This window comes from Peromyscus maniculatus, chromosome 5, assembly GCF_049852395.1.
Source record: "Peromyscus maniculatus bairdii isolate BWxNUB_F1_BW_parent chromosome 5, HU_Pman_BW_mat_3.1, whole genome shotgun sequence".
In the NCBI taxonomy this organism is placed as follows: Eukaryota; Metazoa; Chordata; class Mammalia; order Rodentia; family Cricetidae; genus Peromyscus; species Peromyscus maniculatus.
This window is the reverse complement of record NC_134856.1, coordinates 127728657-127741300: the sequence shown is the minus strand read 5'-3', so window position 1 is coordinate 127741300 and position 12644 is coordinate 127728657. Positions and strand designations below refer to the sequence as shown.

At 44.8% G+C, this 12644-nt stretch overlaps 1 protein-coding gene and 1 long non-coding RNA gene across 2 annotated transcripts in view; one reads left to right on the top strand and one right to left on the bottom strand.

Moving 5' to 3' along the window:
- The window catches only part of Cap2 (cyclase associated actin cytoskeleton regulatory protein 2), a 143757-nt gene that overhangs the window by 49010 nt on the left and 82103 nt on the right, over positions 1 to 12644 (bottom strand). The window lies entirely within an intron of this gene.
- The window catches only part of LOC143273488 (uncharacterized), a 71174-nt gene that overhangs the window by 30237 nt on the left and 28293 nt on the right, over positions 1 to 12644 (top strand). Inside the window, exon 2 of the long non-coding RNA XR_013051624.1 lies at positions 11723 to 11829. This is a non-coding gene — a long non-coding RNA (uncharacterized LOC143273488). The remainder of the gene's footprint in view (positions 1 to 11722; positions 11830 to 12644) is intronic.

The following is a 12644-nucleotide window of genomic DNA, read 5'->3' as shown; positions in this document are numbered from 1 at the left end:
TTTTATGTCAGGTAGAAAATGATCAAGTCGTTTTGTAAAAGGATTTCTTTTTCTGATTATGAAATTAATATTTGCTCACTGGAAACACTGGAAAATCTAGATGGGAAATACAAGTAAATACAGAATATTCTAATTCCACCATGGGGAAAATTTCTATAGGCGGGGGTATTATAAATGTGTTAAAAATAACGATACAATAATGGCTGTTCAGTTTGGTAGGAGTCTTGGGCCCGGAGAATGGCTCCACACCCGTGCACACATGGGCATCAAGAACCATATTTAGTGGGTTATAAAAACAAGACAAAGCAGAAGGAATGACATGGATGGGTTGGAAAAACATGGGGGGATGGAGTTGAAGGACTAAAATGGGAATATTTCATTATGTACAAGTATGCAATTCTCAAGAATAAAGAAAATCTTTTTTTTTTTTAAGATTGTAAGAGCCAGAGATCAGGGAGTTTTGCTGTGAGATTGTGTCTCCTAGCAACATTAGAAGCTACATCCATAAAGTCTTACCAACATGACTGGACATCACCCAAACGTGAGCTGAACAAGGATGGCACCAGTGAACACACCAGGCGGGTCAACAAAATGCCCACGAGGCTTGAACTCTGCACAAAGAACTATAGGCAACCGAGGAAGGCTGGCAAAGGGAGAGGTGGTCTTCCTCAGGGAAAGGTTTATCAACTGTTCATCAGGGTCAAAAGGTCAGACCTGAAAACACACATACAAGTAACAGGATATGGACTGAACTAGTTAGATTTAGGATTATATATTAGGAAAATATATTCATATATATGAATATATATGTGCGCAGTAACTGAGTGGAAGAAGAGGCTATAAATTTGAAAGAGAGGAGGGAGGAGTACATGGGAAGGTTTGGAGGGAGGAAAGAAAAGGGGAAAATATTGTAATTATATTATAATCTCAAAAAATTAAATAAAATAACAAAGAATGATTTTGAGTTGAATTTAAGCCATTCAAACCAGCAAGCCTATCAATAGACAAAACTCCATCGATATACTCTTAGTGAGCTGTACTGGGAAACTTTCTGTTGCTGTGACAAAATGCCCAAGGGAAAAAAACTCAGAAGGAAGAAGTATTTGTTCGGTTCAGACTTCCCAGAGGTTTATAGGCCATGGCTAGCTGGCTCCATTGCTTTTGAGGCAAGTCAGAACTCCACTGAGGAGGCTGGGTGGGATAACATATTTGAACAAAAAACCACCTTAGGGTGGTGGGGAAGCATGGTGAGGGGGGAGAGAGGCAGGATCCCAAAACATTCTTCACTGGCAAGCTCTCAATGACTACTTCCTGAAACTATGCCCCAGTTCAGAAGGTTTCACCACCTTAAGTGCTGCCAGTCGAGGATCACGAGTTTAACACACACACACACACACACACACACACACACACACACACACACACACACAGACACACACAAGCTAGCCAGGTGGCAGTTGCTCACACCTTTAATCCCAGCACTCAGGAGGCAGAGCCAGGCAGATCTCTGTGAGTTCGAGGCCAGCCTGGTCTACAGAGCGAGATCTAGGACAGGCACCAAACCCTGTCTCGAAACAACAACAACAACAACAACAACAATAACACCCCCCCAAAAAAAACCCAAAAGCCCAAACAAAACAAAACAAAAACAAAAAGGAAACACCACCACCACCCCCCAAAAAGAAAGAGTTTAGTACACAAATCTTTTGGGAGATATTTTAGATCTAACTATAGCATAGGTACTGTGAGATATTCATCATTTTAGAAATGATGGTTTCAGACAAAGGTGGTGCCATTACAAAGCAGGAACTTAAGCAAAATTTGGAGTTTGGGGATTGGTTGGATGTAGCGCTTGCCTGTATGCATGTAGGTCTGGGCATGGTGGTGGGCCTGTGATTCTAGTACATGGGAGGCAGAGGAAGGAGGATAAGAAGTCCAAGGTTGGGCTGGATTCGTGGTTCAACAGTTAAGAGTGCATATTGCTCTTACAGAGGACCCGAGTTCAGTTCCCAACACCGATGTCGAGTGTCTCGCAACCTCCTCTAACTCCAGCTCCTGGGAATCTAACATCTTTAATGCCCATGAGCACCTACATCCATGAGCAATGCCCTCTGCCATTTACATAATTAACAATCAAAACAAATCATCAAATGCGTTTCAGATCATTTTCAGCTACAAAATGAATTCAAGGCCATCATAGGACTCATCATATCTCTAGTAGAACACACAAGCATACATGCACACACCACACACATACAGACACACACACACACAAACAAAAAGCAAACAGAAACCCCAAATCCTAACAACTGAAAATATAACACAGTAAACTTTCGACTCCTTTCTTTTTGAGATGAGGTCTCATTCTGAGTCTCAGAATGGCGGAGAGGTTACTTTGTAGCCCAGGCTGGCCTCACACTGGCTGCAATCCTCTTGCCTCACTTTCCCAAACTGGGATTATAGGTGTGAGCCGCCAAGCCTGGCTTAAAATTTGGACTTTGTATATATGTGTGCATGTGTTTTTGTGGGTAGATCTGTGGGTGCTTGTGTGTGCATGGATTCATGTGTGTATGTGTGTATGTGCGTGCATGTGCATGTGGAGGTGAAAGGTCAATCCATGCATCCTTCAAGAGTCACTCAGTTTTGTTTTTTGAGACAGGATCTCCCATTGGCTGGGAGCTTGCTGAGCAGAAGAGGGTGGCTGGCTGGCCAGTGAGCCACAGGGATCCTCCTGTCTCTGCCCCCAGGACTGGAATTTTCACACAGGTTCTGGGGGTTGACCAAACTCAGGTCCTCACGCCTGTGTAGCAAGCCTTTAATCCACTGAGCTACCTCCCCAAACCCAATGGATCCTTTAGTGATTGGATCCTACTGCATTTAAACCTCTAGAAAATTTATAGCAAGCAATATTTTTTAGCAAACCACAATACCAAATATCAACCATTATTGCTTTGGCTTTTACTAATATTTAGTTCTTATTTTTTGAGTACTATGACTGTACATGATATTATAAATTGTTGTCATTATATCAAATAATAAAACACATTTATTGAAAATTTAAAATGTGGGTTACATAAACACCTTGTTGTAGGACCAATAACCCAGGGGACTGGGGGTGTGATTCAGTTCACGGAGCTCAACTAGCACTGGTAATGCCCTGGGTTCAGTTCCCAGCACTGAATAAACAGGTGTGGTGGTACACATCTCACAATCCTAACACTGGTAGGCTGAGGCAAAACCATGAGTTCAAGGGTGCCCTCAGCTACATAGTTGGAGGCCAGCCTGGGCTACACGAACCCTTGTCTCTAAATAGCAAAACAAAACCACTGAAGGATCCCAAAGACTTACACTCCCTAAGAGTCATTCTTTAGGAATAAAATCTAGTAAGAATTTCCCACTAGGGCAGTCCCTGCAAGCTGCCAAGGGGTTGGGTCTGCCCATCCTTCTGACTCAGAATTCCTGAACTTTCCTTTTTATTCTCTTTTCCTCTGTCTTTTGGATGCTGCCCTAAGCCTGAGTACAAGTTCTCAGGTACTCTGGGCTTCTTCTCTCTTCTTGATTGCTTGTTCCCTACCACACGCATGGCTGACCCCCCACGCTAATGAACTTAAGTGGCATGCCTTTTCTCCTCTATTCTCCATCTGCTGGCAGCTGCCAAGATTTAGTTTTCCTGCTCTGCTGTTGGCATCTTTTCAACTCTAGATTGCCCTCCAGCTTCTCTTTGAAAAAAAAAAAATAAAGATTTCAACTTGGTGACTTAGTCTACCAGGGGTGAACTGCTTTATGTAGTTGCATCATCATCATCCTGATGCCTGGAGAGAATTTTGGTTTTGTTTTTTAAAAAGATGTAATAATTGAAAAAATTATGTGTATGTGTGTGTGCCTACATGGGTCTATGTGCATGCATCATGTGTGTCCTACCAGCGGGTGTTGGATCCTCTGGAACTGGAGTGACAGGCAGTTGTGAGCAAGCTGATGTCGTTGCTGAGAATTGAACCCAGGTCCTCTGCAGGAGCAGTAGGCAATCTTACTCCCTCAGCCGTCTCTCCAGGCCCTGGAGAGAAGCTTGTAACACCCACACTCTTGGACCTAACTGTTCCATGAAAAGCTTTAATGGCACATTACACTCATAAGCAGATTTTATTTCAGCAACAGCCTTAGCTTTTGTTTATAAAGCAACTTTCTCAGCCATGAAAAATAAAAAGCATAGAAAACCATGATGACAGGGTCACATGATGACATCCCTCACTGGCTTTTGATGAATAACACCTGGAAACCAGAGGTCAGTGACAAAGCACTATATAGATATGACCCTGGGGCTGGCATTGAAGTTTGATGTCAACTTGTTCCATTTTTCTTATAATGGTTGAACTTTCGGTTACAAATTGGGCAATTTGGATGTAAAGCATTCTCTGTGAAAATGTTCTGCAATTCCTCAGCCAACCTTCCGAGGCTTGCTGGCTCATTACTGTCATCTCAGTGCTTAGAAGACAGAGGCAGCAGGATCAGAAGTTAAAGGCTAGCCTTAGCTACACAGCCAGTTCAAGGCCAGCCTTAGCTACACAGTGAGTGCAAAGCCAGGCTAGGATACAAGAGACCCTGACTCAAAAACAAAAACAAAAACAAAAAAAAAAAAACACCAAGAAGCGGAACAAAAATAAATGGAACCAAACAACCAGAGCACAGTTCTGTTGTCATGACACGGGGGCCGTAATTTTCTCTAAATGCTCGCCGCCAGACACTTTCAGGTGAGTGGGTATATGATAGAAGAAGCCAAGTTCAATGGCTCTGCAAATATTAAACACAGTGACCCACACTGGTTTGGGTCCTCACCATATCTCCCAAACAACAGTGAGGGTCAGTGGTCAATCAACACACACACACACACACACACACACACACACACACACACACACACACACATACACACACACACCCAACACAGAGTCCTTACACTAGCTGCTTCTTCAGATTAAGGTGAATAGCTTTTGAGATGTGGGTGCGTGCAGTTCTATCAGAATATGTATAGTTCATACTAGAGCAGGATCCTAGGGCTATCAGATCCTGGGCTGTTCGGGTAGGCAAAGTGACTTACAGTGAGTACATGAAGGCGAAAAGACCCCCAGTAAAGAAAACATGTCTTTTCCATTCCTGCACTGGTGTGCTGGCTAACAAGAATACAGGACACACATAGAATCCGGTGTCTCCCTCCTACATTAGGACTTGACAAAATGGACAAAAGCTGCATTCATGGCGGGGACATGGGACGAACACATTATTTGGGATCCAAGAAAAAAGCAGGGAGTCTTTACTGAGCTATGACAAACAAGGACATTCCGATTCCGTGGCGAGAGAACACAGAAGGAGGGAACGAAGTTGAAAATGAACTTAACCTGGCTATCCACCGTCAACCTAAAAGAACAGACACGGAGGTCGAGAACTCTCACCCTCCATTTCATTATTCTTTCAGTCACTGGATTGGTCGAGCTGAGTGAACATCACTGCCACGCTCCTGGGACATCCCCTCTGGCTGCTGACAGGGATGGAGTCTGTAAACACCTGTCCTTTTCCTCTGAGGTTGTGCACACTGCCGCTGAGAGGCGCGAGGGCTTTCCACAGGACTTTGGCCAACTCTCTGGGTTTGCGCACTGGAGAAAAGTGCTAAAGCAGTTTCAGTTCACCAGCTTTAGAAAGCCAAAGGCGTATACAGCAAACGCAAGTGAGTCCTTTGAACTAGGAAGAATATAAAGGCTTCTGACGGGCATCTAGTTCTTTATTTTGCCGACAGCCGATGAGAGCTGGCTGCGTGCCATACAGTGTGCCGATTGCTTGCCCACCCGTTGTCTCTACTTTCTGATGATACATCTCAGCTTAAACTACCGCAGGCCCCATCTGGAAGATTCGGGCCCAGTCACATGTCTCCAAGGAGCCATCTTCTCTCCCCTGGATTAAGTGGCTGTGATGAAAGCATGGCAGATTTAGCCTCAGAGACTCGTGCAGAATGCCGCTGAGATCACATCAAGCTGTAGCCACTCAAACAATGTAGCAACTTTAGCAATGTCCTAGGAGTCTTAGAACACCCCAAAGGCTAGATCAATCATTATCTGACATCAGACCTGTCCATCAAGTCTTAGTGTCAATCATCCTTGATCAGAACCCACTTTCGATGTGAAGAGTAGCACAACCATTACAGGATTCTGTTGTTTTTCTTAAGCCTTAACATAAACACAAACAGGGCATCCTGGTCCACTGAGTCAGGAGAAGGGATGCTGGGTATGATGTCCCTCTTTCGACTCTCCGTTCCTCTTAGGTGGGGTTGCCAAAGCTTACTCCTTTGCATCCCTTGATGTTTCCTAATCGTCTTTGCCCACGGAATTGAATTCCTCCTCCTCCTCCTTCCCTCCAGTGTTCTAAGGACCACATTTCCGTGGAACACATCTACAGGAGGCCTGTGGGTGGCTGGAGGAGCCACAGAGCCAATCTGTCATTTGCTCGCCCTGTTTGCGCTCAGCCGCCTCCTCTCTGGGTATTTTCTGTCATTACCATGGAGATGCTCTTAAGGGCATTTCATGGGGTTAAGTTAAAGAAGCTCCCTGCTCGCCCTGCCACACAGCTCCTAAAGAGTGGCTGTAGGGTTATTTTTTTAAATTGTTACTTTTTTTTTTTTTTACCACACACAGGCAAAAATAGTTTCAGTAATTTTTGACTTAAGAACATTAATCAGGATTTATTAAAAAAAAAAACCTCACCAATTCCAAATATCTGCATATTTTTCCATCTGACCGGTGGGATACATTTTTATAGTTCTATATGAAATTATAGCGATTGAAGTGGCTGCAGGTACATGTTTGTCAATGGTTTGTTCTGGTTGGCATCTGCCTCATTCTTTGGAGACTCTTTTCCAGAGCCATCATCATCTGGGAGTGAGGGCATCACCTTTTTTACTTTCATCTCTGCTGGACCTTCTTGTGCCCACCTCTGATCACCCCCACCGATGGCAGCGTCACTCTTTCCTCTTTCCACCCCTACGTTCTTTTTTCTTATCACCCGTCCTCGTGTGTCTAACAGTCAACTGTGAAGAAGCAACAGCACAAGACTTCTGCATTCTCTGCAAACTGACAGCCAATGGGAGACTGGGTTTCTCCGTCTGGGGCTGGGAGGCTGCAGTGGTTATTTTAATTGTCAGCGTGATGCGATCTAGGACCATTTGGGAGACTGGGCACGCCTGTGGGGATCGTCTTCACCAGGTTAGCTGAGGTACAAAGACCTGCCTACTGTGGGCAGTACCATTCCCTAGGACAGACCTCCAAATGGTAGGAAAAGGAGAAAACCAATTGAGCACAAGCTTTCGGCTTCACGGCTGTGGGTGCCACGTGACCAGCTGCTTCAAGCCCTGCTGCTGTGACTTCTTGGCTGTGAAGGACGGACTGTAACCTCCAACTGTGAGCCAGGATAAACTCTCCATCTCTTGAGTTTTTTTTTTTTTTTTTTTTTTTTTTTTTTTTTTTGTTTTTAATCACAGCAAAAGAAAAGCAACTAAGATAAGTCTCCTTGGAAATAGCCAAGAAGACCTGGATAATTAAAATCCTGTGCTTTTCTTGATTTAAGGTTACTTTATTCCACAGATCACATGACTCCAAATCTCTTTTTTTGGTTCTCTCCCTCTCTCCCTCTCTCTCTCTCCCTCTCTCTCTCTCTCCCTCTCTCTCTCTCTCTCTCTCTCTCTCTCTCTCTCTCTCTCTCTCTCTCTCTCTCTCTGTATGTGTGTATGTGTGTTTGATGTGTACTGATACATGTATTTGTGCACACATAGAGGCCAGAGCTCCACCTTGTATTTTGACACAGAGCCCATCACTGAACCTGGAGCCCATAGATTCAGCTAGCCTGGCTGGCCAGTGAGCTCCAGAAAGCTGCCTGCCTCCACCTCCCCAGTGCTGGGATTACAGGCATGGGCCACCACTCCTAGCATTAGGTGGGTGGCTGCTGGGAGTGCAAACTCAGGTCCTCATGCTTTTACAGCAGGCAAGTGACAAACTGAGTCATCTGTCCAGCACTGCTTTTAAAGTTTTTGTTAGCATATATTAATTATGCATAAGATGGGGTTCACGTTGTCATTATATATATATATATATATACACATATATGTATATGATGTACTTTGATCATACTGTTCCTGCATTACCCTCTCTTGTCCCCCACCCCATTCCTGCTGCTCCCCTTTCATCTTACCAAATAATGGGCTCTGTTTTAATTACCTTTAAGTGTCACCTTGGCAGAGCTTGGTGTTACCTGAGAAGGGAGTCTCATTGAGGGACTGCCTGGATCAGATTGGTCGGTGGGCGTATCTATGAGGGATTATCTTTATTGTTAATTGACATAGGTGGGCCCAGCCCACTGTGGGCATCACAATTCTCTGCCAAGGTTGTCTTAGGTTGTAAGAAAGCTAGCTCTTGATAAGCATGGGCCCGTGAGTAAGTCAGTAAGGAGCATTTTGCCATGGCTTCTGGGTCAAGTTTCTGCCATGACATCCCTCAATGATGGATCATAAGCTGGAAGCGTAAGCCAAATAAACTGTTTCCTCCCCTAAGTTGCTTTTGGTCAGAGTGGTTTTATCCCAGCAACAGAATGAAACCAGGACAGATTCCCCGATGGAATCTTAACTGATTGCTTGGCTTTGTCCACCCACACACCTCTAAAGAGAGTTAGCCTGTCATTCGTTACCGTGGGTCCCTTCACTTACTCAGTAAGTAGACAGGGTGCCCCGTGTGTGAGGCCTGGGCTCAGTGGAGTTGACACACAAAATTAACCATCACAGAGGGAGACCAACCAAGAGCCACGGTCGTAATAACTCAATCCTATACCACACACTAGGTGTTAAAAGCCACTGGGGGTCGGGGGAAGTAGTTCAGTGATAAGGTTCAGAAATAGCCACGGGATGGGGGTGGGGGATGAGTTGGCTCAGTTGGTAGAGTGCCTTCGTGAGGCCTCTGGGGATCCCCCCTCGGCACTGCATAAACTGGGGGAATGGTGCTGAAATTCCAGAACTTGGAAGGTGGAGGCAGGAGGATCAAAAGTCCAAGGTCATTCTCAGTTATATAATGAATTAGAAGGCAGCCTGGAGAGGAGAGGAGGGGAGGGAGGAAAAGGGAGGAGAGGGAGAGGGAGAGGCAGGGAGAGGGAGGGAGAGGGAGATGGAAAGAGAGGGAGGGAGAGAGGGGGGAGGATCCAGTTGTTTAAAATAGGACGGTCGGTCTTCAGATTTCACCGAGAAAGTGACAGCTGAAGAATTAAGTGGTATTGACCACGTGGGTGCCCGTGGGAAGAGCTTCCGGTCAGAGGACATGGCCACTGGGAAGGATCTAGGGCAGGCCAAGTCTCCTGTGTTCCAGGAATAGCAAGCAACAAGTGTGGCCGGCATGGAACATGTGGGGAAGCAGGGCGGTGGGGATGTGAGGTCTGAGATGATAAGGAGGCGGTAGAGGAGTCTCTGTGCAGAGGAGTCTGGCTTTCATCCCAAACAAAAGGGAATGGCCACAGTTTCTAGAGGGATGACATGGATGACTTTCTTTCCCAAGAATCATCTGCATGCTGTCTCGAGACTAGATTGTGGGGGCAGGGAGGGGAGCAGGGAGATCACCTTCGAGACCACTGCAGTTCTTGGGGTTGGAGTGAGCATGCTGGAGCCGGGAGAAGCAGAGTCCAGGCTGGATACAGTACCAGAGTAAATGAGCAGCGGAGAGTGACTCATCTCTCTAACTGAGCAACCACGAGGATGTTGTCACCGCTGGCCAAGAAGAGGGAAGAGCAAGAGGATCCGGCTTTAGCAGAAGGATAAGGAGACCAGATTTAGACACTGTCTACCCTCAACCAGCATCATATTGGACCAAATATCTGGATACTCTGTGGACCAGTCAAGTTGAGATGCCAAGTTCATCATAGCAAAAGAGCAACACATAATAATAAGTCATTTGAGCTGGGCGGTGGTGGCGCACGCCTTTAATCCCAGCACTCGGGAGGCAGAGCCAGGCGGATCTCTGTAAGTTCGAGGCCAGCCTGGTCTCCAAAGCGAGTTCCAGGAAAGGCGCAAAGCTACACAGAGAAACCCTGTCTCGAAAAACCAAAAAAAAAAAAAAAAAAAAAAAAGTCATTTGACATGTTAGATGTTAGACATGGGGGCACAATTCACTAACATCATTTGCAATAAATGCCAATGTCTTCCATGTCCCCTCCATCCCACCTTACTCCACTCAGTCCCCTTCTAGTTTTTGCTAGTATTCCTTTATTTCTGTTTTATATCTTTTTTTTATTGTTTGAGAATACATCCCCACCGCTTTCCCCTACCAACCTAGCATGCACATTAAAAAAAAAAAAAATCAGAGTCCACTTAGTGTTACCTGTATGTGCATGGACCATCTACAGGAGCCTGGACAGTCTCCCAGGAGCCACATCCCCGAGGAAAACTAATCCTTCCCCCTCCACCCTCCACCCCACAGCCATTAGTGGCCAATAGCTCCTCAGCCTGGAGCGGGGACTTCATGAGCTCATCCTCAGTCTGTGGTGGTGTTTTGGCTGGTTTGATCCTGTGCAAGTTGTGTGTATCCCAGCAGCTGTGAGTTCATATGTTCATGACAACTGAGCTGTCATGTCTGGCCAACCCTGGTTTGCTGTAGATGTTTCCATCCTCTGGCTCTTACAGTCTTTTCACACTCTCTCCTGTGAAGAGCCCTGAGCCTGCTGGGGGACGGGATATGCTGCAAATGTCCTACTTAGAGCTGGACGCTCTGCAGTCTCTTACTGTCTGCATGTTGACCAGTTGTGAGTCTCAGAGTCAATCACCATATTCCACACAAAGAAGCTTCTTCGACGTTGGCCTTTGCTTGGGCACACTTTGAATTTTCAATTCACTGCACCCGAGGCATAAATTGTTATGCATTCCTCCCTCCAGCCAACAGAGTTCCAGTGTTATTCTGTTCAGTCTATTAACGGATTAGTTACTCCAGTGTTTAGTACAATCCAGTTCTGCTTTAGTCTAACAGATGTATAAGTAGGCTGTATGTTCCCGTGCTCAGTATAATCCAGTTCCAATCCAGAATGCTGCAGTGTGTAAACTTCCTGTTCCTCACATGCAAGGATGGTACTCCCGGGCACTATCCATCATGGGTAGGCTCTGGGACACTTTTCTCCTGGATGTGGATTGTGCTCAGTCACCACACTCTGGCCAGCAGCAAAGGTTTGAGAGATCGATAGCCAGAGTTTATGAGTACAGTGTGTGGCTGGTGGTAAATTTATATTTATTAAATTCCCAAGTCAGTTATTCATTATCTCCTGAAACTAGCGGGCTTATACAGAGATTAAATCTTTGAACTTGGCTTCAGCGGCACTCAATTTTAACTACTTGAGGCAATGGACAGAGGTACAATATTTAAGATGCTTGGCTTTTGGAGAGAGCCATGTTAGATGAGCAGCATCTCGGCCGGGACACAGCGCACATTTTTTATAGTAAACACAGTGTCCTGTAGCAGACGACAGACTGGACGGATGAATGAAGAGAAACTAATGTTGATGTGATGAATTAAAATGAAGCTCCCAGAAAGCCAGATATGATCTAGGGAGCAGAAATAGAACACATCCAGTGTAGAAAACCAATTTTCCTTTCCCAGCAGGTATTAATTGTAAATTGCTTCTTGGTAAGGGGTAAGATGTTGTGTTCATTTCTTTTCAGTGCTGGGGAAGATCTTGGAGCAGTTGGGAGAGGAGAAAAGGACCAAAATGTATTGTATGAAAAGAAAAAAATCCTAAATAAAAGAAGAAATACCCCATCTGTATAAGGTAACATTTTACTTCATTTTGATGTACGTTGTTGAAATTCACAAGGGGTATAGTTTCATTTCTGTTGTTGTGATAAAATACCCAAAAGAACCTGTGACTTGACAGATCATAGGCCCCAGAGAAGAATCTACCACTGTTACTCCACTAAATAGACAAAGCATTAAACCAACTCCCAATGACTTGTCATTGCACACATAGATCAGTGTCTCTATCTCCCAATCCGTGGCAAAGCAGCTTCCATTTGCAGTAGATAGTGATTAACACAGAGAGCCACGGTGGGTCAAGGAGCAGAGGACAAGCACCATGGAGTGCTCAATTCTAAATGGGACATGTGAATAAGGAAGGCTTCCATCCCCTCACATCTTCACCTTTACCCGAATCTTAATGAGAATGGTCGTCAGTTAGGCCTTTGGGTTAAGGGCGAGAAGAAAGAGATCCTTGGTCTCTCAGATCTCAGGTAACAGTTTTTGATAGCTTGGTAAAGAACATGTTGAGGTTTTTTTTTTTGTTGTTGTTGTTGTTTTTGTTTTTCGAGATAAGGTTTCTCTGTGTAGTCCTGGATCTCGCTCTGTAGACCACCACCACCCGGCATGCTGAGTATTTTTATGATGTCCTTCATAATACTTAAATATAAAATTTTTTTTATCTATGCTTCTTTCCTGAAAAATATTCAAATTGAACTTAAATTAACAGTCAACTGGAGCTTCAATTACAATGTCTGAGAGTTTCACGTCCTGTTCTTTTGTAAAATTCTTCTGGCTTCTTGGGTTTTAGATCACATTTGGCTACAAACATAGGAAATTGTGTATGAGAGA